The sequence below is a fragment of the Camelus ferus genome, chromosome 5, assembly GCF_009834535.1.
Source record: "Camelus ferus isolate YT-003-E chromosome 5, BCGSAC_Cfer_1.0, whole genome shotgun sequence".
Lineage (NCBI taxonomy): Eukaryota > Metazoa > Chordata > Mammalia > Artiodactyla > Camelidae > Camelus > Camelus ferus.
The window spans coordinates 23,543,925-23,568,248 of NC_045700.1; the positions used below are offsets into that span (position 1 = coordinate 23,543,925).

At 35.3% G+C, this 24,324-nt stretch overlaps 1 protein-coding gene and 1 long non-coding RNA gene across 4 annotated transcripts in view; one reads left to right on the forward strand and one right to left on the reverse strand.

The window, feature by feature from the left end:
• ARHGAP15 (Rho GTPase activating protein 15) overlaps positions 1–24,324 on the forward strand; it is a 574,294-nt gene that overhangs the window by 239,847 nt on the left and 310,123 nt on the right. The window lies entirely within an intron of this gene.
• LOC116663606 lies at positions 465–22,948 on the reverse strand. Its single transcript, XR_004319826.1, has 4 exons — positions 22,871–22,948; positions 15,695–15,699; positions 11,599–11,605; positions 465–474 (listed from the first exon to the last, which is right to left on the reverse strand). It is a non-coding gene; the product is annotated as an uncharacterized LOC116663606 (long non-coding RNA).

Consider the following 24,324-nt stretch of genomic DNA (forward strand, 5'->3'; position numbering starts at 1 on the left):
TACTGGAGGGGACCTAATTCAACTCATAACACCAACTAAGAACAGAATTCTCCCCATACTTGCTTTCAGAGGAAATGTTGACAGTTTTAACAATTCTGCAAGGCTGAAAGTGCCATTCAGGGCTACTGTCTAGTTTGTCACTTCTTTGCGCTATTCATTTGCTCTCTTAGTTTGAAGGTTTCTGGGGAAAAGGCAGAGTCAGGTGCAAGACACTGAAAAAGCATTTGCTTGAACCTTCCAGTTCTTGCAATAACCTTTGTAAGTAGCTCTTTGATGTACTATATAAAATTTGTTTGGTAAACATCCTGAATTGAGAAAAAAGAAGCTAAGCTATCCAGCATTGTGGGAAAGAAAATTATCAAGTATCAGTAACACCAGTCATGGTTTTATTTTCCTTCACAAATTTTATTACTTAGACATATATCAAGGTAGCTGAGGAAACCAAAGAAGCTTATCAATCCACAATTTAAATACCTTGTTCGAGTAATCAATGGAATCATTTTAAATATTTTTGTATTATGCTAGGGAAAGAAAAAAGAGGGAACACATTGAAAATATATAAAGCCATTTCAAACCAGAACTATTAGAATATTTGCCTAAGAAGCCTTCAGAGTTTTCTTCTTATGACAATTTGTGGTTGTCATTGTGACTTCCATTAGCTTTTTTATTTTCTTCTGGAAAATTGAAGAAAATAAAACATTGTATGCAAGCAGGTATCTTGGTTCATTTAAATAACAATAATATAGCAATGCTTTTGTTTGAATGTATCTTTAATTAAAATTATGGATAGCTATCAATGAATAAAGTTGTCTTGAAGTTGGTAATAAAATCAAAATATCTTAATGTCAAAAAAAGAATTATGTTTGCAAATCCTCTGTTGCTAATAACATAGCTATAACCCTATGGCAGATCCAAACCTTCTCTCTTGGAAATGCTTTTTTAAAAGTAATTATGCCAAACATGGAAAGTATACAAAATAATTTGTCACATGTTCTATATTGAGCCAAATTCTTACAGTTCTCAAACAATTCTCCAGTATGTTCATTTAAAAAAAAAAGTTGATTCAGGAAACTGTAGTGAAAAACAAAAAGTTAAGCCAGTTGTTCAGACAAAACCAGTAATTATGTGTCTAAATTATTTTGCCTCCTAATTCAGTTGCTTTGACATCACAAAGACCTAGTCTCGTTCATATATGGTAGCTGGTACAAGACCATGGGGGTATTATGCAGTGAGTTACTAAACAATTTACACTGAGCAAATCTGATGAAATCAGGATTCTAGGGGCAAGACTTATGAGATTGTGAATGGTGAAATTTTTACAGCATCATTAAGGAAAAGGAAAGGTATTGATTGGAGAGGAAACTAAAATTGATGGCCACCTGCATGCTCTTCCGGGGCCACCCTGGAGAGTCCTTGTCATCCCCATGAGATAGAGAAAAGTCATCATTAGGCCCCATGGGGTAATTCAACCTTGCAGATAACTATACTTTCACTTGGAAATAGTTTCACAGTATGTAAGTGAAAAATACTCTACGAATTTTATTTTAGAATTTTATTTTAAATTTTTCAGAACATTTAAACACACGGCTTTTGATTTTTTTCTTTTCGTTGATTTTTCATGGAGTTGATGGAGATAAAAAGATCAGCCTGGCAGCTTGCTGGCATGGAACTTGGAGTGTTTAGGGTTTGTTTTGCCTTTTTGCAAGATTGGTCCACAAGAACTTTAAAAGGAGAAAAAGACGATGCAAATTAAATACGTTAGAAACGTATGTCCCATCTGTTTTTATTTCATTTTTAGAATAAGGTTTTCATACCTTCTTTTATTTTTATATTCTATGATACCACACTATAATGTTGGCCACCTCAGAGACAAACTAAATTAGCTATCCTGACCATATGGAAAGGAAAAGCTTTACCAGCTAAAGAAACAAATTTAACTCAGGCAAAAAGGCCTATGTGTTTTAGAGTTTAAAAAAATGCTGCTAAGTGCATAGTAGGGGAATGTAACCCACCTGCATAAGTAAAATTTGAAAAAGAGTTTGGGTATTCCAAAATAGCTGTCTCTTTTCCTGGCGTCATTCAGGAATCACCCATATTTGAAGCATACTTCTGTTCTATGCTCTCATCTGGACTTATTTGTAAATAAACATAATTAAAGGTATGAAGGACCCTTATAAGTCATCCACTCCTTCCCTCTGTCTCCAAACAGGATTAAATCTAACCTGCCTAGGTATGCGTTATCTCATTATGGAAAAAAAAAAATTCAAAACACTTTAGAGAGAAAAACTTTCCCTCTATTGTCTATTCTATGGAAAATTGAATAAGGCATGCCTTTCTATGAAAAGAGATTTTATTTCATTCTACAAACGCCCATAGTAGTGTAATGCATTTGATAGAAGCCCTAGGCTACCATTTTATTTTACCTAGAGAGAAGCGTCTCATAAATTTACTATGTAAAATTGATGGCTGCTTCAGAAATCTCCCAATTTTAAATTTTTATATAAGCCATGGTGAAGGAATAGAGTTCACAGAGGCCAAGCATGTGTTTTCTAACCACACAGAGTAGAGGAGTGTTGGCCTGATCCAGGAAGACTTCATATTGACATGTGCAGTTATTTACAGTGATTGAGAACATCGGGTTACATGCACAACCTATGAAGACAAGATAAATCGGTTTGAAAAGAGGCTTCAGTTAAAAGAGAGTCAACTGAAGTGCTTGCTGTCACCTGACTGCAACTTCCAGCACAGCCAAACTAGGGCCGCTCGGCTTTTAGAGCACTGAAGTTGAAATTCATTTTATTCTATCAAAATAATAGCTAAACTTATAAGTGAAGGCATATGTTTGAGAGTTTTTCCGTAGACATTGGAATGGCTTTTTTTCTGGACATTCCAACCAGCAGGCATTTCACCAAATGCACACTGATTGCTAAAATTACCTGAATGTATTCAAGATGTGTCTCCGTATTTTTTCTGTACCAAAGGGGGTGGAATTACAGTAATAGTTCCCTTTCTCAAATCATGGGATAGTCAACATAACCACTAGCTAGCCTGCAAGATAACTTTCCAACTCTCAGACAAAAAACAAGTAGAATGGTTCTGAAGTGCCCTGGAGTTCTCCTAAAGCGATTAATTTGCACCAGGTGAAATGCACTAATCAAGTAAAAGTAATTTGGGCTTAGAAAATATGAAGTCTTTAGTTCTAGCTTTTTGGGGTTTTCCAATTAATACCTGTATTAGTATTCAGATACAGAGGAAACAGAAAGATAAGTAGCAGAAAAAGAACTATCTCGGGCCCAGAACTGGTCCTTGACAGTGGAACATAGTTAATTCTCTGAACTACATACATAAATACTTCCTTTCTATTGTTTCTTGGGACTTTTTAATGTTCATACACAACGCTATCATTGTCATAGTTTAGTTTATGGTGAAGCATTAAAAAAAATGGTTTCCTTAAAACATCCATGATGTAATTCACATTATCAAGGAAGAGAGGAAATGCAGATGAATTCCACTTGCAGTGTATTACAACCTGAAACCACTCAGCCACCAACACAGTGTTAATAGATCATCCGAGTATTGTCAGGTGGGGTATTACTAAATAGACAAAAAATACAGCCATGGGTTTTTCCAAAGAAGAGGATTGTTAAAAATATAAATAGATATGGCTCAATGTGCTATGTGTATTTACTCTGATCTAGTGAAACAAGCAATATATCAAAAAATATTTTTTTAAACTTAGAGCTTGTTTTGCAGTTAAGGAATGAACTTTTTGCAAAGCCCATTGAAATAAAAAAGAGAAAGAGAGAGAGAGAAAGTGTAATTTTTCCTGGACTGAAAGGAGAAAGACCAAAGACAAATGTTCAAGAAGTTTTCTTATAAATAAATAGTAAGACCTGTTTTCAGATAACATGAAAGCAAAATATGTAGAAGAAAGAGAAATAGAAATGGGTTCTTTGTAATATTTTCCCCATGTATTCAAAAAGGCTACCAGAAAAAAAATTCTGGAAAGACATTTTGTGTAGGCATTCATTTTTGTTCAAAATGGTCAAACTGGCTTTCAGTTTTGTGTGAAGGGTATTTGTTTCAGAGCACAAGTCCATACGTAACAGCCTCACTGTTTCGCCATTTAATATTTCATTGAAAATAGTTTAAAATAGTAATCAATAGAGAAAAACAAGATGAAAGGGGTAATGTAGAAGTTATACATTTGTATAATAGTAGAAATTCACCGTTTGAATTCAGGGAGTTTAGGAATTTAGGAATATGTAATTTTTACCTGTCTTAACACACACTAACAGGTGGCAACAGTTTTGAACCACTAAACAAGATGCAAGAATCCCAGCTCTGGAATCTCTTTCCCTTTTGTTATTAGATTTTATCTTTGATGAGTGAATAGTTATAAAGAATAATGGTTAGGTGTCCTATTGATAATGTAGATAACAATTACAGAGTTCTATTTTCTGCTCTTTGTGCATTTAATAGTTCACAGAATTCATAACATAAGTTAACATTTTATTATCATTGACACTTTACAGATGAAAAAACTGACACACAACTTGTGTAAGCACATATAGCTAGTATACTGCTAATTACCAGGTGTGAACCGCACTAGGCCATGGGGATAAAAAAGAATATAATGCGTTGTTGAATATTTCCAAAATAGGGGAAACAAATAAAGAAAAATCCTACTAATTCTTATCATAAAAAGTGGAAAAAAAAATTGTTGCTTTCTTAACTGCCGCTGCCTTCCTTTGCCTCTCCCCTCATCATGGGGTGTGGGAATATACATTGACACACTCACACACAATAAATAAATAAATAGATGTCCAGAAGATCTCGTAGGTAGGCTCAGTGCCTCAAGGAGTAGCTAATACTTCCCTTGTTCTTTTTAAAATGTGTTCATATCAACACCGTGCTAATGCTCACAGCTAATATTCCACTTTCTGGTATGCCTGTACTATTTCAGGCCCAACAGTTCAGTAGGGTGCTTTTGGAGAAAACTTTTCATTTTTTTCCAAAACTATTTACATCATTTTTATGTATGGGAATACACAATTTAATTCAATATTACGTGAACTGATGACAAATATGTTCAAAGAAAGGAAGTTATTGTTTGTATAAAACTCAGAAGTGAATGTTTTGGAGAAAGACTTGTTAAATAAGTTGTTAAAAGAAATAGTTCTGAATCAGGTATGGGCAAGACATCTGTAAAAGTTGAAAAAAATCCAGAAGGATTATGAACTTAATTTACTTTTTTTTTTATTGAAGTATAGTTGGTTTACAATGTTGTGTCAATTTCTGGTGTACAGCACAGTGATTCAGTTATACTTATATATTATTTTTCATATGTTTTTCATTATAGGCTATTAAAGGGAGATGAATATAGTTCCCTGTGCTATGCAACAGGACTTTGTTGTTTATCTATTTTATATAGAGTAGTTAGTATTTGCAAATCCCGAACTTCCAATTTACCCCTCCAGCTCCCTTCCCACCCCCTGTAACTGTAAATTTTTCTTCTATGTCTGTGAATCTGTTTCTGTTTTGTAAATAAGTTCATTCATGTCATTTTTTTTAAAGATTCCACATATAAGTGATATCATATGGTATTTTTCTTTCTCTTTCTGGCTTATTTCACTTGGTATGGCAATCTCCAGGTGCATCTGTGTTGCTGCAAATGGCATTATTTTATTTATTCTTTTATATGGCAGAGTAATATTCCATTGTGTGTATGTATGTGTATATATATATATGTATGTATGTATATATATAAAGTACATATATCACAACTTCCTTATCCAATCATCTGTTGATAGACATTTAGGTTGCTTCCATGTCTTGTCTATTGTAAATAGTGCTGCTATGAACATGGGGGTGCATATGAACCTAGTAACTCAGTGGTGTGCTTAAGTGGTGTGCTTAAAATGCAAGAGATCCTGGGTTCCATTCCCAGTACCTCCATCAAAAACAAAAACAAAAACAAAAACCCATGAAGTCGTCACTCCATGAACTTAATTTATTTTGCATATATCACTAAATTTGCACTCTACTTCAAAGAAACAAAAATAGGAATTCTACATGTGTTGCAGATAGATTTATGGAAGAGATAGCATGAAACCCAAACTTTGACCCTCATACAAAGAAAAGCTTTGACCCTATTTCAAATACATATTTGTTTTAAATCTAATTAATTAGATTATGTAGGTATTATGAACATATAATTCTGTAACAATTCCTTACTTAATTTTTAAAATGACTCATTGAGTATTGGTCCTAATTGTCTCAGATAAGAATACTTCCATGGTGATTAGATCTAAATTCCATACTTTCTCTGTTAATTTGCAACATGATTGTATGTTCAATGTAGAGTAAGAACAATCAGATTTTTCACAAAAGCCATTTGGATAACTTTTTTTTAAAGGTTAAAATTGATTATGTTATAATGAAATAAAGACATCTGTATGAATACTTTTAAACCTTCTAGTTCATTTGATGACATGCCAAATGAATTTATCTTTTTTTTTTTTAAATTTTAATTTGGTACGCTAGTAGTTTACAGGGCTTCAGGCTAGCTAGTCTTTTCAAAGTACGTAAGTAGAGTGAGATTTTCTTGTAGGCCTCACTGACTTCAGTTTTTAGGAAGAACATCTTGAAATTTGTATTTTCCTGCTTTTCTTAAACTAAGATATTACTTATTTTTGCAAACAGTGTTCAAGTGTATGTTTCTGAAACACAAACATAATTTTGTATCTGGTGCATTTACTAATAAGCCCAGGTCCACACCAGATGGGCAGGTGAAAATGTGATTATGAAGTGTGTGGAGATGGCTCCATTTCTACAATACATGACTCTCCAGGTTACTTGTGCATCTGTTATGTTTATGAATTCACTTTGCGTTTATCCTTAGTGGTACTTAAAGAGGTAATCTTACACCACAAAAGGTCTCTAGAAGGGGAAAAGTTCCTTCCTTTAACACAATCACTATAAATTATTCTCCTTGTTTCGTAACAATCAAGTAAATAGGAGGATGGCAGCATTTTTCCCTGGCAGTTTTAGAAGTTTGGATGATGAATTATTGGCTACTGTATGTGGAATAAGACTAAAGTGAGTTTGCTCTTTAGTAGGTAGATGCAAATTGAGTCATAGGTTATACTTTGCTGCATCATGCCTTTGGGAATAGCACAGGGTGTAGGGGGAGGCAGACAAAGCCAAACCCCTTCCAGGTGGTTGAATTCCCCACATATTCATTTGGGCTGAAACTTCCAAATGTCAGGTGCCTGGAGAGCTCATTTAATGAAAGGGTTATCTCTGCCAACCAGTCAGTAGTTGATTTTTTTTCCACCAGAAGTTGTGAAATATTATTTATGTATGTAGAAGACAGGGGCTTCCTGCCGTCCTTGTTTACTTGTGGGTTTGGGCAAGTTTCCTCCTTTCCAGAAAGCAAGTTTTCCATAAAAGCAACTTTGCAACAGCCTCACTTCTTTTGTTTGGTACCCCAGGCAAAGAGCTTTTCATGGCATTGAAATCATTCTCATTTAAAAAACAGGAGCTCAGATGAACCAGTTCTTTATTGAAAATACCAAAAAAAAAAAAAAAAAAAAAAAAAGGCAGTAAGGTATCCTTGGTTAACTTTTTAGTTATTTAAAAGTAGCTTGTTGAAGATTGAATATTTCTATGTTTCACTAGAGCCTTTAAATATAAAAGAGATATGAGACTATATCTGACACCATCAGGCATATTATATTAAAATTTATGAACAACTTCATCAAAAACCACTTTCCCTCTCCTGCATAGAGACAGATTTGTTCTGACATAAACGTTACATGGCTGGTTGCAGCCTCAGATTAATGCGAAGACCCTGGCGATTCCTTTTAGACGTTATTTTATGAAATAATACCTGTCAGCTGCTGCCTGATCCTAGAAAAGGGGGCAGGTTTTCCAGGTCATCTTGCCATCTGTCAGCTAAAGCTCATCTGTCCCTCCACATTACCACCTGATCTGTGCTAACAGGCCTCACAGGGAGGCCTGCTTCATTGGCCCAGTGGGAACCTGGGAGAGAGACTGTGTGAGGACATCACCTGTGATGCTGAGATTTAATTATCGCTGAAGTGATGAAGATGTGCAGGCAGATTGCAGTGCTTTTGAATAAATTCATGGAGCAGGATGTGCTGTGCCCCCTCCCTGCTTCCCCCTCCCTTCCCTTCCCCCTCTTTACCCCCAACCCTCAGCCTGGTATGCTCACTACTTCCAACAAAAGCTTTCAGATTCACCCTTAGATACTTGCGAGTACAACCTTGGAAAACACGCAAGCGCTCACTCACACAGGCATGAGGGCACACGCAAGCAGACACGACTAAATGTGCCCACTTAAGTACCCACCTAAAGTGAAAGAACAGACCTTGTCGTTGGGAGAGAATTTGCCGCAGCTTTTTACAGCAGACCTGATTATTTTCTGCCAAAGTTCCTTGTTATCAAATTTTAAAGCCGTATTGATTGTTGCTGGCTTGAAAATCAGATTTCATTGTGGGGCCAGCTTTTTACCTACGGTTTCACTCAGCCTGTGGTAACACCAGCGCAGAGTTACCTGGGTGTCTCCTGCGGAGCCTTAATGCGAGGGCTCACAGTGGAGGGGAGTGTGGGGGATACAAAAGGTAAAGAAGGCCATAGAAAGCCCCCGGACACCCTGGGACGTGGGCTCCCTCGTGCTCTCTGAATCAATACCCCGCACACAAGTTATTACAGGTCCAGGCCTTTTTGCCTTCAAAGCTGCTTAGGCCGTATGTGGCATTAATTCCCTCCTGTACAAAAATGTAGTTGATAATCACCTGGCTGAGGAAAGGATTTAGGGCTAGAACAGCAGATTTCCTCACAGATTACAGAATAAAACCTAGTTTCTTGGGATAAATCGGGATAATTAACTGTAGTGAAGTATGTTACCCTCGTTGGTTCATGCCCACGTGATACCTTTGTTAGATGTCACCAAAGGGAAGCACTTATGCCATTATGTGAGGCGAGATCTGATTTCTGCCCTGTTCAAAAACATGCTACGCTGCACAATACACATTTTTATTTTCTTGGTTTGGGGGAGCCTGCCTTCAGTCCAGAGGCCAGTTATTAAGCAAGCACTTAACTCAATTGACTCCTAATTATAAAGTTACAAAAGAAAATGATACTCTACAACTGGTCCCCTTTCTTATCACCTCGTGAGCACAGTCATGGCCCTGAACTGCTCTTGACCACAGGGCTGTTAGGGGTTACAGAATTTCCTTCCCACCGTCACTCTCAGAAAGAGACACCTCTCCCTGAGATGGAAGATGTGGAACAGCCAAAGAAGACCCAAGGGTTTTTGCAGCACAACAGTACACTGAAGTTGTATATTTTCTTTTTCTTTTTTTAAGGGAAATCATGAGCAAACATTGCCTTAATTCACATTTCAAAAATAATTACTACAGTTTCAAGACATTTATCATGTTGTCACTGGAACCTGGGAAAGGTTATTCTTGTGGTACTTCAGGTCACAAACAAGAATGTGTTATTAGAAACTAACATGCAGGCTATCCAAGAGATTCCTGGGGGAAAAACAGAGGTCCACTGGCTTTGAAAAAAGGTGACAGGAATGAATTAGGTAACAGGGGCCCACAGAAACTTATCAGGCTCCGAGTGGGCAGTTTCCAAGTAACTCCTATCCATTACGTTATGTAGCTCTTGTGAGAACGTGCGGGGAAAGTACCGATAGTTCACGATTATATCTTCTTAAATTCTTACTACTTTTATTCTCTGAAATGGTGTGGGCTTTTATGAGGCTGCCATTTTCCAGCAGCTCCAAAGAAAATTTAAACATGAATAAACACATAATGTAAATATGGAAATTTTAAAACAGAAATATTATCCTCTCAAGTCTTTTGCCAGTTGGCCCACATCTTCAACCTCTTCTTCCATTTTCAAAAATATCTTCTGATGTTATATTTTTTGGGAGAATTATTGTTTACTTATTACATATTGTATAATCGTTGCATATGTATGTAGATGTGGTATTGGTAGATTTAAAACATTAAACATTCGATTCAGTGTTAAATCCCACCTATATTATGTGAACATGCAACTTTAGGTAATGAGTATATCCCCACAATACAGACCCTCTAGCTCACAGAAACATGGGACGTATACTCTGCTTATAAAGACAAATGAGATTTGTTTTGAATAGTTTAGGATGAGTGTGGTTGTTTCAGCAGCTTGAGGTTGTGTTAGGAAATCAGCAAGTGAAGTAGAGATGGATGAGGTTTTAAAGAAGCAAATAGAAAACTAATAAACATGCTGAAAGGTTTTTGTTGTTTTGGCTTTTGACGAGTATAGGAAAAATTCTGTACAGTGTATATGGTTCCTTGATACGATTTTGACCTCTGGATGACTGATGTAGTTTTCAGCAAAAGTCACTGTCATTTGAGAATTGTTAGTATCAGGAGGAAAATGTCACATTCTTAAGCTAACACATTGTGGATGCATGTCCCAAGGTAGAGATCCTGACAAATAAATATTCTTAAAAGCTCATAATCAGGCTTAACAATAAAGGGAATGTGTTTTAAATATATATATATATATATATATATTTTTATATATATATGCACAAACTTACACACACACACACATATATAATGAATAAGGAAAAGGTTGCTTTTTCCATATACATCTTAGCCTTTTTTCTCCTTCTTTTACAAAATAAATTAAACATATACTTACTTTCAAAAAGATTATTTGACATATATTTCATTGTTAAGATCTCTGTTACTGTTTTCAGCTTTGGATTTGTAAAGTAAAAAGCAAGTTGGGCTTAGATAGCCCAAAAGATTTAGACAGCCAAAGTTAGCCATCTTTCTGCTTTGCCTAGATTATAAGACTAAGATTTACGGAAATTTTATAATCCAGGAAACGACATTCTCAATATTGCATTGTATGCACTAAAAGCTAGGACTTGTATCACCAATAATAATTTATTCATTAGGCCAGCATCATTATTAATATTATGAAGAAGAATGAAGTCTATCCATAACTTATCTTTTGAACAAACACTTCAGGTAATTTCTGAGAAATCTTGCCTTATTACTTAATTGGTACCTAAGAAATGCAAAGTGAAATTGGGGGGAAGGCTGTTAAAGGAGATATGTTTCACAGGACTGTCTTTCCAGTTGGCATGTAATTGAAGCAGAAAGGAATACTTCAATTTGCTATTACTGTAAAGCAAATCTGACTCTAGGAAAAACAATGCATTGAATATATCCATGAAACAAACACTGCTTCTCAGTGAACTTTGTCAGCAATGGCAGTATTATACACCAAAGGACCAGGATCCCACCCACCTTACTTCTATGGTTTAGGACACAGCAAAAATTAGCAAGATTTTTTCTAAAAACTGCACCATTTTCTAAAAGATGGCTATTAAATGTTGACACATATATACCGTGATCACTAAATAAGCACACAGAACATACTGTGACAACTTAATTAGAGCTTCTCAAATGGACTTCTTTGCTTATCCAATGTGACAAACACTTAACAACTTCCCTATAACTTTAAGCTACAACCTCATTATCATTCTGTATAGACTAATAGACTGAGACGTGAACATGGCCATAAATGTACTAGTCTATGAAGCATGTGGAGAAGTCCAAGGTGACTCAGGAGCTGCTGACATCCAAAATTAGAACACAAGTGCCTCTCTTCCTTGTTGGCAAGTTGGGAACAAAAATTAAGACTGTAACATACAAATCCTACACTAATACTGTGGGCACATGGAAAAGTAATGAAGACACAGCCAGAATACCTGCTCCCTCTGCAAGTGTGGCTCTCCAGGGACCCGTACTAAGCATTACAGATGCCTTATGCACTCTGCAACTCCTCGACTTCTGGGGTACTCTTCATAGTGACACTGATAAACAGAATGCTTTTCAGTCTCCCTATTCCAATTGGTAACCTTCAGTGATTAGTACCTTCTAGTAATGACTGGTATCTTTTACCTACTGAAAACAGTAGAAATAAAAACATGAAAGGAAACTCCAGATAATGGCATGTTTCAGGAGTGGGCATCTTTTCATCTTAGTTAGGGACTTCTGAAGTATAGAGTCATCCCATACACTTCAATATGACTTTCGTCTATTATTTTGAAATGACTGTTGTTACCCTTAGAGCTAAAGAGGGGGGCAAAATCTCAGAACGTGTGGCAAAATATATTGTCAAACAGAAAGAAATGAGGCAACTTAATGATGAGCAGAAGTTTTTCCTTCATACCCCTTGTGACAAGGAGAAGATATAAGATTCCAAGACTCAATTTTATGTCATATCTTCAAGAAAAAATAGGTGTGACATTGGTCAAAAATTACCATTCAGGGAGGGTAGAGGGAAGAAGGAAGGGAAGGGTTGAGAGCAAGAGAGAAATGATTACTATGCCTTGCTTGAAAGACACTGTCTGTCTGGATCACCTGCCACCATATTGTAGCAAGGAAACTAAACATGAATAATAAAAACTCAAAGCACCTGGAGTATATAATGTGAAGAATACAATAATTTATTTTTTAAAAAGGAGTTTAAAATGTATTGAGAAACAGTCATTACTGTAGAAGAATATCAAAGAGAAATTAAATCAGACTACGAGGAGGGAAAGGCCAATAAAAAGATAGCATTTCAGCTGGACCTTGAAGTCGACACTCAGTAGGCAAGGAGTTAAAGGGGATCGCAGGTGAGAATGAGGGATCACTCAGTAATTTGGGGGCCACTCTTATGCTCTAACACTGACCTAGAACTAAGAGTTCACTAGCGAACAAATCAGTCCCTGCCCTCAAGATCTACATAGAAAGATATAAAGCAAATATTTAAATCTTCTCACTCAAGAAGAGTGCTGTTCAGGAAAAATGCAAAATACAGTGAGAGCACACCTGTTATTTATTATCGCCAGAAGATCTCCTTCCTATATGAAAACCAAAGAACATAATTAGTGTCGTAGACTGTTTTTAAATGTATCTAGTCTGGAAGATCATGGGAGACACTCCTAAGGAAGAGATATTTACATGAGGAACAGGAGAATTAGTAAGTATATACAAGTGAAAAGAGAGGCTAAGAAAATCAGACACACACACAGAGCATCTTGTTTGAAGACCCTGTGGCAGCAGAGAGTGTGACATCTTTGAGGAGCCATATGGTTCTGGAAAGAACGGAATGAGGAAGACAGATCATGGAGAGGCATAAGTCCATGAGGTAGACAGAAATCAGTTTCTGCCTCTCAGCTATGCTAAACATATTTCACTTTTATCTAAGAGCAATAAAATGCCACTGGTGGTTTTAGGAAGCAGAGACAAGGTGCATTCGTCCTGGAGTATAAGGCGCATAGTGGGGCGAGGAGGGGGATGAGTGCCAATCAAAATCTGAAACAGAATACAAAAATTCCAGGGGACAAGAGCAGTTCTTTCATGTGGTATTAGCTGATATTGTAGAATTATTGGCCCTCACCACTTCCCCATAGATGCTGTCAGCTTCTGAGTACATTGTACTACTCATAAATCATTTATTTATTAAATGTCTCATTAAAAAGGAGGTGAAATAATGCTGCATATTTATGTTCTAATTTTGAGTCCATTTCACTCAGCTACTAAGGGCAACAGAAATAACCTAAGCATTTATATTATCATTGTCACTGTGCCTCCATAAAATTCTTCCATTTTAACAGATTAAAAGCATGATCAGAAATATCACCAGATGTTCATGAACCAAATCACAGGATCTTCTCTGTGCCATGACTGCATTTTCAGTAATGTACCAAGGAATGTTGACTGATGGCCAGCTTGAGTCAGGAACACAGCATCACCTGCTAAGCGTTTTCATAAGCAGTGAGGCCCCACTCAAGTGGTCCCTAGTGACTAGAGTAATAGAATTTAATGATGCTATGACAGACCGTGCAAAAGGTCTAATTCAATAAAAAGAAGCCTATTATTTTTTAGAGTAAGCTCAATGCAAAGATTCTAAAGAAAAGTGATTTAAATTATTTTCTTTTTAATCAAAGATGGCATTTTCAACTTCCTGAATGATTTCATGAGCCTTTTCCTAAGGAAATAAAAATATCCTAGAGCACAACCCATCTATCGAGATATGTGTTGCTCTGCTAGATGTGCATCAAAGCTAAATGGCTACAGCATATTCAGTCAAGAAGATGGAGCATCTCAATACCCAATGTCCCAAGAGCACCCTGAATAGCATTACCAATTGTCATTATAGTAGTTTCTCTCTTGGATATAGCACTTTGAAGTTGGTAATGAATATTTATGTGAATTATCTCATGATTTCTCACATTTAACAATAGACACAAGGAGCTGTAGTAAGACTTCATGACACACCCAAAGTTAGAGATGGAGGAGGTGGGAGAATTACTGAAATATTCTTGACATTTCCTTAGATTGAGTTCTTGTCTTCCATGTTATTTTCTTACTTTCCAGTGCTGCAAAGAATAAAAAGCCAACAGACTACTTTTTTCCAGCTCAAGTACAACCTGTAGATAGAGGAAAGCAGATACAGACTCTTGGCAAGAAAATGTGGCTAGGGATCAGAGGAAAAAAATCTCTAAACGTAGTGTGGACAATTATTCCATCACAGTGAATGAAGTGTGTATGAACTTTACTGATTTATATCGATAATAATGATAAGTAAGAATGATGATAAAGATAAATATGGATACTAATAATAAATAAGAATGATATGTATTTTCAACTTTAGTTTTGTATGATGAATGTATGAATAGTATTTAGGCTTCTGATCATTTTTTTCTTGGGTGGTTCATTTTAATATAATTTTAATTACTTATTAAAAATAGCTCAATTCCACACATTCTCAACAAAAGATAAAGTTGGTGTATCAGAGATACTTCTGTAAAAGTAACAAATATTTTTAAAGATAAAAGGATCTTATAACTTTTATTAGCTAAAAATAAAGAAAAATACAACATGATCCTAGAACATTTCACTCACAGACTTTTCATCTTTTGCTTTTTTTTTTTTTGTGGAGTTGTAACAAAATTAGGAGTGATACAAATTCTAACACTTTAAGTAAAACTGGACTTTATAATACATTATACCTGGTATAGGGCTGGATGTAAGTATGGTCATGCATTCCACTAATTTGAAATTTCCCTAACATGTAAGTCTATCTCACACTGCTTCATCTTCATTTGGAATATTTAGAGTATTCCTCTGCAATAATTTGGAATGTGTACAGATAGATCCATACCTTCAATGAATTGATTGTAAAAATTCTCAAAAAAGGAAAAAAAAAAGGAAAGCAATAAATTATTTTTCTGAGTAGCTCAGTGAAAGCTGAAAGCTGAGTGTAGACCATCATCGTTACCTCTTTTCAACCTTGAAATGTATGCTTTCTGCCTTGAGTGGTAGTTTCTCAAATACCCTGCCTTTAAAAAGGTTCATGTTGTGTGGAGAGTCCCACATGTGTGAGTCACCTTACTGCATCCCTCCACACTGGAGACTTCAGAGTAAGGATCAGATTTCATACTCCGCAGCCTGAGCAGTTAGACTCCACTATGGAGGCAAGAGATGCTGGTGAGGGTGATACTGTTTTGTGATTTATGCAAAGTTAATGTTCCCTCCTTTTATGGGTTAAATGTCATTCCTGAAAAAACCCTAATTGGACTTTCCTAGGATTTTACTGCCTCTATCATTGCTTAAACTAAGCAGTTTAGCTGGGGTTTGGGAAGCTTTCAGTTTTGAGCTTTAGGAGTTGCTAACTCGGCTTGTGGTAAATGCATCCAAACTGTATTTCCATCTGCAGAGTTGTTGATTTTTCTCCAGAAAACACCGAGGCACACTCAGATCATAGGCACAGATGACTGGGTTAAGAGCTTCCTCCAAGCATGATGTGGTGTATGATTGAATGTAAATGACCAGCTCTGATCATCACCCTTACAGTGGAATGGAAATAAGAGTTGCTGAATGATCCTGAATTTTCTGGTTCATAAACAAATAGAAAATAACAAACCTAATATATTGAGTTTTATGTGCAGTCTGGCCATGAGACAAACTTTTTCCCCTTGCAGTATTTAATGAGAAGCTCTCATTGCTCTTCCATTTTAGATTTAAGCTTCCCCATCTCAGATAATCAATTGCTTATAATAAATGGGAAATTTTTTAATTTTTTGAAATGGTTTCTGGCATCTAATTACACAGGATTTTTGACCTGGCTAGACAGATAATGTTAACACAGCTTCAATACTAAACAAGTCTGAACATGTGTGCGCTTGACTTTTATTAAACTCCTACTGAAGAAACAGATTAATTGGAGGCTGATTCACTGGTGAACAGGCGTTAAAGACAGAAGGACCTTCTCACATTTTGTTCTGTTATCCAGGCTTATGCCATCTCAGGTTGGCAAGGAGATCCCAACTGTAGTGTTTTGAAATATAACTGAAAGAAATTGTAGAATAACAGGTGCAAAAAAAATGCAAACCACTTATAAAATGTTGATCTGATTTCTTCCTTCTTCTCTTGCCAAATGGCCACCTGACACTTTATGGACTCAGGTACCTCCCAGATAGCATTTCACATGAGAATATTATGTGGAGACTGATTATAGAGGCTTGCAGCTGTCATAATTATTCCTTACACCATTATTACTTTTTTCTCCCTTTTAGAAAAAAAATTTTTGGGAGAACGTGGGTACAAGCTGTGAGGAAACCATTTCAGATAGTCTCAAAGAACATTGAAGCAAAAGAAAATGCCCTTCTTGGCAGCTCTGCTTCTGTCTATAAAAGCTGGAATTTTATCCCCTGATGTTTCCTTTGCTGCTTAATGGTTTACATTTGTAAGATAAGCAAGGCAAAAAAAAAAAATAATAATAATGATAATACAGGAACCAGGAACTAAGCTGCTGGTGAGTTGGAGAAAGACCCTGTAATGTACTTGTGGGTATAATGTATTATGGTTTACAGGGCTTTCCCATGTATTATCTCATTCATGATATCTCTGTGAAATACGTGTCACCAGATTTTTACAGCTGGGAAAATTGCCTCTTAAAAAAAGTTAAGAGACTTCCTAAAGTAACTTACAAGAGTAAGTCGGGCAACAAGGACTCCAGCCCAGACCTTTTGACTCCAGGTCTGCCTGGGGCTTTTCTAGGAATGTGCCCCCTGGAAAGTCCCTGAATCCTTCTGGGTCCAAGTCTTTTCCTCTGTCAGAAAAGGACACGTGGAAAGATGATCTTTAAGTCTCCTTTTAGTTTCAAAATGCGATCTTCAGATTTGTTATAAACCGCTAGAATCATAGAAATAAACAACGAATATGGAGAAATAGTCAACAAGTATCTGGTACAACTTGACTCTAGGAAAGTGTGACCTGTTCAGACCCACAAGGTCACCTGCGGCACACCCTCAGGTCTAGTTCATACCACTTGCAGTCTCTGTCAACTGTCTCTCTTTGACAAAGCTCCATTAATATCAGTTTCCTTTGTGTAAGTAATTCTGTGCAAGCCATTGACATAAATGTTGAGATGAGTGTAAGGATTTCAGTGTTACATGTTTAAAATCCTAACTGTTAGAAATTAAACATTACTCTGGAAATTTGGATGGGTTACATAGTTCATCACATTTCAAGGAGTTTAAGGTTCAGCAAAAGGAAAGAAACAGCCGGTTGATTGAAAATGAAGGATGGGAAGGTAAGGCGGTGGGTCTTCAGGAGGAGTTGGCATTTCGTGTTCTATTTGTAAATAGGATAAAACCCATTTATTTTAGAGAGGCAGAAAGCAGTGATCAGTTATTTACTTGTTTGTTTATCAGATCCTGTATCCTTTCCATCAAAGTTTTGAGACAGCCCATCACATTACTCTTAAATTTTAATTAAATACCCTAAGAACACCTGATGAATATTAGCTGGCACGCTAAAAGTATGCAAGTGCATACACGTCACTGTATCAGTTCACTTCAAACTGAAGTACATATCCATGCAGTTGACATGAACCCACAATAGATACAAGAATAATAAAATACAAAGTGAAGTACTTATTCTCAGTAAATATTATTAAAATATTATGACAAACTATACTTTTTTATTTTTAATGGATGGACTGATTGTCCAGCTTTTATTTAGATTCTATCCCGGATAACAAATAGTTAACATGAAATACAGTACAATTGTGGGACATTTTCTAGTCTATAATACTAACAGAGGAGTCTAGTAGGCTTTTCTATGTGTGCTGTGCAACAGCTGATTGGAGACTTTCTGATTTTTTACTATATTTAAATTTCAGTGCAGAATGAAAGTCCAAGAACTGAGTGAACTTGTTCATATCTAAATATTCCAAGCCTGGTAAAACCGTTGTTCCGCTTGCTAAATGATGTTATAAATATCGAGATTAGTTTCTTCTAAAATTACCAGTGCCAGGTGCATTCCATTTCTTATGTCATATAATATTCTGTTACCAGTGTTCACAGTTTAAAAGAAGGGTTTAAAGAATGTGTAGACAAAAATGAGTAAAGACATTTAAATGTGACAACTGTATCTACACAACCTGCATGGTAGATGCTGGAGAGCAGAATTATTTCTTAGTTTTAGTCTTGTCTTTGTTTTGCTTAGGTGGGGTAGGGTGAATGGGGGTAGGTATGTATAGCTCTGAATTAGCTATTGTCTCCATCATAAATAGATATAAAAGTTTAAACATATAAATCAGTTGCAAAACCAGTGTTACTGTATTTTGTTAGTTACACTTCTCATGCATAAAATCTCAGCCCTCAAGATGTCCCCATAAAATCCTTCACTAAACCTTTGTTTTAAAGTATTTGAAAGGACATCATTCCATGTGGGAATATTACATACAGCCACTGATTCAACAGTAACTGAGAACTTATGTACAAAACATTCTTTACATATTGACAAATATTTCTAAAAAATGAATTGGTATTTTTTGTTGTTGAGTGTTTCATGAATGACCTTTACCTCTGTAGACATATGCAGTTTTCAGTTTTTTGGGTGAGACTTTCAAAATATTTTTTTAGAGTGTTCAATGTTAGCAGTGACATTTTTACAGTGATTTCAGAGCCTTGTAGTTTAGAATATTCTATTTGCTTTATTTCTAATTACTTATACCACCCTTGTTTTAAATACCGTGCAGATGTAATTGACAGTGATGATATACAATATGTATGAAATGAGCTTTTCTCTATCAGTGGTGTGTGTCATGCAAGATTCCATTGCAATATTTACAGTTAAACTAAACTTTTTAGAAGGAGCAAAATTGCATTTGTTTTGCAGATTTGCTCATCATTAAATGTGAAACATTTCACATTTGTCTTTTTGAGTAATTGGCTTTTTAAAATGATAAGGTGCTCTGAACACTTGTTATGTGGATAGGTCTGACGTTGTATCCCAGAAATCCATATGCCATACAGACAGAACAGAAGAAAGATATTCACAAGCATGTCACAGATTGGACTAAAGCAAGCCAAAAACCCAAGTGCCATGGCATTAACAATAGCACCAGATTTACTGTCACGATCACAATCTGTGCTGCATCACAGACAGAAGGAGAACTTTTGATAGGTAACACCTCAGTGTTTTTTAAATTTTTTTGGCAAATTATCATTTATCATTATATTTTTGCCTGCCATATAATATTATTACAATGATATAAAAATATAGGATAAGTTTAATAGGCCCAAACAAAAGGATGAACTTACTAGCCAGGCCAGGTAGGATTAGAGAGAGAGAGAGAGGGAAAGAGAGAGAGAAAGAGGCAGATAATTTGTTGTTTTATTACAGATCAAACTAAAGTTGGAAAAATAGAAAAGAGCTAAGGTACTGGTGAGGATTTTAGCTTCTTTGAATTCACAGAAGGAAATGGCTTATTAATGACAGAGAAAACAAAAGAATTACCCCTCTGAAGAACTTGAAAATTCTGATGTTTCCAAAATATGTGGTTTCCCAGGATAAAAACTCAGAGCTAATTTTATTTTCCAAATTGGAAGGGGGGTGGGTGGGGATATTTTGAGACATGAAATTGTCCAATCCTTTCTGGTCTGTGCACATTTCCCCATGATGCAGACATGAAGAGACCACAATTCTCAGGATGCCCCAATAGGTACTAAAAAAAGATTTACAAAATCACAGCTTGCAGCACAATCTCATGTTGGGCTGAATGAAGAAAAACTCTAGAAACACTGCACAGAGCCTTCTGACATCAAATAGAGACAAATCAGTCAATTGTTTTTCTTAATTGAAGGCCACTTTGGGACCTCATTGAAAAGAACGTTTCCACCCATCTCTTAGCTATCTACCTGGCTTGGAGACATTCTGGGGAACAGCCTCAGTGAGTTTTGTTTTCTTTCAGAAAAATGTATCCTAAGAATGTATCCTAGCCAGTTTTGTTAGCATAATTAAAAATATTAAAGCTAATTTCTCAAAGATATAAAAGGAGTCTTAAGAAAAACCAGAAAGAATTAATCAAGGGGAAGGTTATAGCTCAGTGGTAGAGTGCTTGCTTGGCATTCAAGAGGTCCTGGGTTTAATCCAGTACCTCCATTAAAATAAATAAATTAATAAACCTAATTACCACCCCCCCAATAAAATCATAAGAATTAATCAGCAAAATGCTAAACTATTCAAGGTATAGCTATGTGGATACAAAAGAATATTAATCCATTAATTAATTTGAAATTGAGTTGCCTGATATGAAAACATTTCTTTAAAGTAAATGTGGTATATTTTAAAGTAAATAAATAGGTTTCTATCCTTTTCAAACCTTAATTTTCACCAAAATTTGAATAAATGTTTGTATTCCTTAGTCTTGAAACCAATGAGTATCTGATTTCTAGTCTTGTGTCAGTTTGGAGGCCTGGGCACACTGATTTTCTCTCAACAGCCCACTTGCCAATGTCAGTCTTCCTTAAAGACTTGAGGATTATTTACTGTTAACCACTTCTAGCTCACATGCCTCATTTTCATGGATTTAGTACATGTCTTCTAATTTTCAAACTCTGTCAACTCAATTTTAACTTATTAATCACTACCCCAGGGGTAAATTATTGTGAGGATTACAAAGTAGCACAAAAGTTACTGCTTTCAAAAAAATATATTGCTTGTTGTTACTACAGGCAAGCAAGAAACAAGAAGAAAATCACCCAAAATAAAATATAACAAATTGCTTAAATTGCTTTAAAACAATGTATAATACATAATAGTGGTGAATTTATGTCCAGAAATCAAAGAAATGTATGAGTGAGATACCCAAACAGACCTGACAAGGAAAACTGGAGTTAGGAGATGTCGGAGGAAGAGAGAAAGAGAGAGGGAGTTTTATAAAACAAATTGTTCTATAAAATCACTCATTCTCTTTCACTGTTGCACTTCTGTGATAAGTATATAAAGCCAATATAAACAAGACAAACTCATCACCAGAGGAGTAGAACAACTACCCATACAAGATACGTGGGAGCAGCCCAGGAAACATGGTGACAGTGATACTATGATAGGAAGGTTTTAAGAAAAAGGAAAAGACAAGGAGATCCTTATTATTCAAAGCTTATTCAAGTGAGTGTATATTGGAATTTTTTTCCAATTTAAGTAAATAATCCTTATACTCTTATTTTTTTTAAGTTTTGGAGTTGATGAGAATATGGTACAACTATTTATATTAAAGAGGTATTGAAAGGAAGGGGGTCCAGATTCAACATGGTGGCAGACCACCACAGGAGTAAACAGAGTGTGGAATAGATGGATGATTCTGTACATACAAAGTTGAAGGAAACATTATGAATGATTATCTACTGGGGACAAAGGAGATGGAGAAAATAAAAATGAAGGAGTTGTAGAACGGGAAATGATGAAGTGGATGATGGTAGGACTGGTAGAATTATGAACATCTGGAAGGTAAAAACTTTTAAGGGAACAAATTTTATTGAAGAAGTAAAATCTGATAGAAGCTTTAAGATCTGTGTAGAAAATGAATAAATTCGTTGACAGAAAGACATGGAAAACAAATTATAGACTAAAAGTTTTGATGAACATTACTTAATCTAATAGAAAAATCTATGTTATCTTCAGGAACATGTTTATCTCCCAAAGCATGGTATACTTATAATTTTCAAATAGGTATCTGATACAACATATGTGGCTTCCATTAGGTTTGCATTAGTTTATTACTGTTTCATTTAAACTGTCTTGTTCAGCTTAAATAAGATGTAAACAGGGGAAGGAGGGTATAGCTCAGTGGTAGAGTGCGTGCTCAATATGCATGAGGTCCTGGGTTCAATGCCAGTACCTCCATTAAAAAAATTAATTAACTAATTAAGTAAGATGTAAACTATAAAGTCATGATTGATGTATTAAAAAGTCAGCAAATATGTATAAGTTCTTACCATTTGGGTACAAACTAGGGATAGTTCTCAGAGAGGCTCTGGCACAAAGCAACTAAATAAGATGAGTGCCTCTTGAGCAACAGTATTAATGAAAATTGATGGATTGAATTGACTTTATAGATTTTTCTTAAAAAAGGTAACTAAGGGGACTCATGGTTGTGCTCTTAAAATAAATGAACATGTACTGCTGCTTAGGTAGTAGTAAGAACTTACACCTCATGTTCTTACATCCTAAGTTTTTACTTCTTAACTTCTCTCAAGTTCTCAAGAGACCAACTCTGTTGGTCTACACATGAAGTTTCTCAAAGATTACCTAAGATGAAACTCATATTACAACATGTACAACTTCTACTTGAAAACAATTTGTAGGTTAGATTTTTCTCTCATAGCAATGACTACAAAGTATGAAGATAATTTCTGTGAAGTCAAGGTAAATTTGAGAAAGATAGAAATATTTCTAGTTAAACAATGAGTACAGAGTACTTGCTAACCCCTTCAATTTACCAAACCCTTAGGCTTTCTCCACTATTTTCCAAATATGAATGTTGATATGGGGAAGTCTGAAGTCATCCTATTTCTGCTCTATTCAGTGACTTCATGTTTTGGAATGTCTATAGGACTTTTTTCTTTATCCATAAAGTCTGGTGATTTAGCAAAGGCATCTCTTAGTATTTAAATTCTATAGCATAATTCTCTAGAACACTTTTGCCTTATCCATGTAATTCATTTCTCTCTATTTGAGTGAAATCTTTGGCTGTCACATATTTGGATATTTTTATTTTATTAAAATTTTCTTTTGGGAGGTGCATCAGTGATGAGCATATTGTATCTCCTATGTTGTTTTCTCATATCTAGTCTACTACAAGTGAATGTACCTCAGTTAATAAATTTTCTAATTATTTAGTATTTTGATCACATCCTCACAGGTTTTATAATCTAATGTTTATTTTTAAAGTTTGTAATTCTAGTTTCAATGTCCTTTTTAATCTAAATATTTTCAGAAGAATGTTTTCTATTTTTTTATATGTGATTACTTTCAAAGGAAGAGATTCTTTTCAGGTATCCTGTTTGCTTTTAATTTATAATTATAGGACATCATGGTTTAGAAGTATGACTTTTAAATATTAAAAATAGAACTTCTGTGTGTATTTATGAAGATAATGAAATCACTATTTGAAGAAATATTTGTACTCACATGTTTATTGCAGCATTATTCACAATAGTCAAGACATGGAAACTAACTGTCCATTGATAGATGAATGGGTAAAGAAATGTGATTTATATAGTATATATAATAATATGATGTGATATATCAAAAACAATGGAATATTATTCAGCCAGGAAAAAGAAGGAAATCCTGGCATTTGTGACAACATGTATGAACCTTGAGGGAATGTTAAGTGAGATAAGTGAAAAGGAAATACAGTACAATCTTACTTATGTGCACAATCTTAAAAAAGTCAAACTTGTAGACACAAAGAGTAGATTAGTGGTTTCCAGAGGCTCAGGGGTGAAAGAAAATAAGAAGATGTTGGTTAAAGGGTACAAACTTTCAGTTACAAGATGAATAAGTTCTGGGGATGTAATGTACAGCATGGTGACTATAGTCAACAGTACTGGACTGTATATGTAAAAGTTGCTGAGAGAGTAAATCTTAAATATTCTCACCAGACACAAAAAAAAATACTAAATATGTGACTTGGTGGATATGTTAACTCACCTCCTTGTGATAATCATTTTGCAACATATGCGTACATCAAAATGTCATGTTGTACACCTTAAATTTACACAATATTATTTGTCAACTAAATCTCAATAAAGCTGAGTCAGAAAAAAATCTGAGAAAAAAGCAGGAGTACACATTAAAAAAGAAAAAGAAAAAAAGAAAAAAAAAAAACAGGACAGTTCCACGTGTGCCACACACTTTTTGGTACTAT